Raw genomic sequence first — 4530 nt, 5'->3', positions numbered from 1 at the left:
TCTTGTAAAGTGGTTGTGGCAGGAACAAGGGAATGATTATTGTGGATACAACATTTGCGAGTCCATACGCCACACGACCTGTGAGCGGGGTACTCTGTCAAACAATATGAAGTGCGTAAATAATAATATTCACAATTTTATTTTATTACCATCCTTTGTGTTCAGTTTCATTTATTCATATATATGTATTGACCCCCTTCTTCAAATTAGATATTTTGGATGCGGGATGAACTCCTACCACCAGATTGTATGCGAGGAATTCAAGAGGAATTGGCGGCATTCTTTCTTGACCACGTGATCGCTAAAGACGGAGAATACCATGTGGACCCTGAGTTCATTTGGAATTAGGAGATTATATTGTAAGAGATAATTATATTGTATATATGTAGCCAGTACGTAGCGTCGGATAGATATACGAGAACATGTTGTTCGACCAATCTCTCAGAGAAGGAGAGCTGGTCGATATCACTTCTCTCTATATGCATATGTTCATGACGATCTTCTGTTTCCTTCATTTTTTAGTTAGCGTGTCTAGTCCTCTCTATATGTATAGTACGTAGCGTCGATCAAGCATGGAGATAAGAGAGGACACTTCTCACTATTAATTAACTAGCTAACACAATATATGAGAAACACCTAAATTACCCCCCAAACCCCCTAACCCCCCCCCCCCTTTAAAAAAACAAAACCCTAGTACCTGAAATGCTGAAGCGTGGATGCCTATTGGTCCCGGTTGGTGCCACCAACCGGGACCAAAGGGCCTCCTCCCTGGGCTCGCCGCACTGGCCACGTGGAGGCCCATCTGTCCCGGTTTATGCAAGAACCGGGACTAAAGGTATAGGGCATTAGTACCAACACTTTATTCCCGGTTCAAAATCCGGGACTAATGGCCCTTACGAACCGGGACTATAGGTCCTTTTTCTACTAGTGTGTGTAGGTCAGCGACAACCATGAGCCGTCTCTGCAAGATTGCCGCCATGAAGAGGAAGATGGAACACATGCCAAACATGACGGTGATAGGGAAAGCATTCACCTGCAACATAATCATCATCATAATAATAATAATAATAATAATAATAATAATGTTTATTAAGTAACATTTGATGAAGAAAGAAAAACCCCTTGTGCCAACAGATTTTGACAGACAGATCACCATCAACGGATATATTTTCTTACATTGTAGAGCACCACACAGACAAACAGGTTGAGCGGTATGCGGAAGAAGTTCATGATGGCGCTTCTTGCCTCCTCAGGAATGTACTGAGATCTCATCTTCATGATGGATGGCCAGAAAATGCCGACGCATAACTCAAACGTACAGATACCAAGCAGCTGTAGAGAGCCCCCAAATGAGATGCCGCTTCCTTCCACTGAAGACGTCGGCACCAAAAGCTGTCACGTCACACATGCGAAATGCTATCAGTAAGAAGAAATCTTAGAAAGGCAGAGAAAGAAACAAACAGTGGCGGTGAGCTGTGTGGTCTAACGCTGGTGGCAACTGGGAGGAAAAGGGTGAAGGCTGATACTGCAAACACGATCTGCATATAACCTTCAACCTTCATCTTCCGGGCCAACAGGCGTGATGCAATGGAGCTACCCAGCATAGACGACAGCATGAAGGTGGCAAATATAAAGCCATGAGGAATGTCTTCGTCATTTGGGCTCAAGGCTGGAGTCTAGAGGAAGACAAAAGTGTACATTGAGCCCTCGAACAGCGACTGAATGGCTCCCAGCAATGCGATTTTTATCAGAAGATTCATTCATTCATTCGCTCGTTCATGGTTAGTGTGAGAATAACAAATCTTCTTCTTCTAAGTTGAAAATATATACACATTTAATAATGTTGGTTGTGTTGCAGTCGGTGGGATGAAGTGAAGCTATGGTAAGCAGCAAGTATACCTGAAGCGATTGCCTTGGCGGCAACCTTGAACTGAGACATGAGATCCTTGCCTTCAGATTGATCTCCATAGTTTTCACTCCACGAGGACATGATGATAGCCATGCCTATTTCCATGAAGCATGCAGCGGCATCGAAAGGAGCCACAGGACCAAAGCCCAAGTTGCCTGCGAGCAGGTTTGCAAACAGTCCGGCTATAACGGCGAGAGACCATTTCCGAGGAATATAGCCTTTGAGAAGGTGATGGACAACCACTGCGGGTCATAGCCTCTCTGTGTGGTGTGTGAAACAAGACATGAAAGAAACAAAAAGGTGAATAATACTTACTAGTCCGGAAATCCAACTCGTTGCCCATTGTTACATTGCAAAACGGTAGGTAGAAATCAACAAGATTTGAGATGGATTTCATTGTAGCAAGATTGCATTCAGTCTTTTTCCTTTGAGATGGATTTCATTCAGTCTTTCCACTTCCTTTCACTGAAGGCGTCGGGCAGCAGGAACTAGCAAGCTTAAATAAGGGCCCAATATATCTATATATTTAAATGAACTACAAAAAAAATTGATTTGCGAACAAAAACCAACGTGGATAGGGGGCATATGCCCCCCTCTCCTCGACGCACTTCACCATATTGTATTTATTCAATGGTTATTAATAGTTGAGTACATTATAATCATTATTTGCATCATATAATCACATATAAATGGTGTATTTTGACTTTATTTGCTAACAAAAAAATATGTATTTTATGTTTATGCCTTTATATTATTCATGATGTATGATATATATTGTTGGAAGTATATTTGTTACTTTGTTAATGTTTGTATCTCAATCGCACTAGGGCCTCCGAAATGCTACGGGCGGCCCTAGGAGGACGCCATCCACCACGAGGGCAGGTTCTGCTCTGTCGGGTACTCCCGCACCGTGCAAGCATGGGAGCGTGACGCCAACACGGGCGAGTTCGGCAGCACGGCCGTTACGCCAAGGCTGGACGACGTTGCAAGCCAACCGTGGCGCCGACGCAAGTACCTCGTGGCGGCGTCGGGGCCAGGCGTGCGGCTGATGGTGGTGCTCAAGGAGTCCAAGGAGACCACAGACGATTGGGGACGGTGCCGGCGGACATGCTCCTTCAAGGTGCATGTGCTTGACGGAGCGCGGTGGAAGGAGACGGACGGCATCGACGATGCCGCGCTATTCGTCGGGGCCAATGAGTCCATGTGCGTGTCCACCAGGGTGCACCCGTGGCTCAGTGCTGGCTGCGTCTACTACACGGACCATGACCTGGTGGCAGCGTGGTGATGCAAGGACGATGACGACGAGCTTGGCGTCGGTGTGTTCAGCCTCAAGGACGGCAGAGTTGACAAGGTCCAGGGGCTCGGACAGCACTTGAGTTGGCCGCCGCCGGCGTGGCTCACACCTACCATCCCATTCCCATTCCCATGATATATATATTTGGGCCAACTTGGCTTGGTTCACAACATTATATTGCAAATTACATACACCAAATGAAAGCATAAGTTGAATGATTTTCTATGAGGTGCATATATACATAATTAGGTAGTACCTAGGAAAATTCAAATGTTATTTCCGCCGCTTGCTCTCCTTCACCTCCTGGTGGGCCCTCGGGCTCTTCATTGCTCGCGACACCGGTCTGATTTGAATCCGCCACTCATTGCTCGCGACATCGGCCAGATTTGAGTTAGGTGTGGGCTGCGGTTTGGAGAGGAGAGACGCGGCACAGGGTTGATGGAAGTTGACGGCGTTGAGAACACGATTTCAGCGAGAGAAGATATATATTGACTAAAATCGAGGAGGACGTAAAAGTAGCTGCTGACAAAAGACCTTCGTGCTCTCGTGGACGTGGGCCAAATGGATAGCACACGAAGAAAAAGATAACAATAAATTTCATGATGGACCGAACCAACAATATCACCTCTCTTTATTAGTAGGTATAGATATAGATATAGATGTTCAAAACTAAACAATCGTCGAAAACTGTCGCCGCCGCATCCATAGATTGTCCTCCATACTTCATGGTGTCAATAATCTCCAAATTACCAGAGTTAGTAATGAGACGATTCCATTTACCCTTTGCGCAATTGATAGACCGAATCGAATAGCCAAAGCTTCAGCCGCCAGGTCATCCATACACAAGTCAATCTTTTAATTCCCCGGCAATAAATTTTCCTTTATCATCCCTCAGGACCGCCACATATGTGCCCCTAAACAGGTCTTGATTGAAAGATGCATCAACAATTAATTTAACAAAAAACACAGGGGGCAGATCCATGCCTCTCTTTTCACGATATCATTTGGAGAGGAAACAATAACACAGGTAGCCGCTAGAGCACGAATCCCATGGTAATTAATATGATAAGCATATTGAACTATCTCGTCATGAACTTGTTTATGCCTTTCCCACGACACATACCATGCAGTAATGGTAATCATCTCACGTGCATTCGAAGCACGATTTGCCGTCTCTGACGCAGGTTGAAGCCTCACAAGCTAATGATGGTCGAAGCATGTTGAGTCATTTGATCGATCTAAGACCTTTGTTGAAGCCCGCCTGACGAAGCGGGAAAAAGTGATGTAGACCGTTGGATGCAGATCGAAGGACAAACATCAGTTAGAG

The 4530-nt window shown here is 45.3% G+C and overlaps 1 pseudogene; it reads right to left on the bottom strand.

The window, feature by feature from the left end:
- Nucleotides 1-601: 601 nt before the first annotated feature.
- Nucleotides 602-2829, bottom strand: LOC123090456 (molybdate-anion transporter-like; annotated as a pseudogene).
- Nucleotides 2830-4530: the final 1701 nt, after the last annotated feature.

Source organism: Triticum aestivum, chromosome 4B (genome assembly GCF_018294505.1).
Source record: "Triticum aestivum cultivar Chinese Spring chromosome 4B, IWGSC CS RefSeq v2.1, whole genome shotgun sequence".
In the NCBI taxonomy this organism is placed as follows: domain Eukaryota; kingdom Viridiplantae; phylum Streptophyta; class Magnoliopsida; order Poales; family Poaceae; genus Triticum; species Triticum aestivum.
This window is presented reverse-complemented; position numbering and strand designations above follow the sequence as displayed.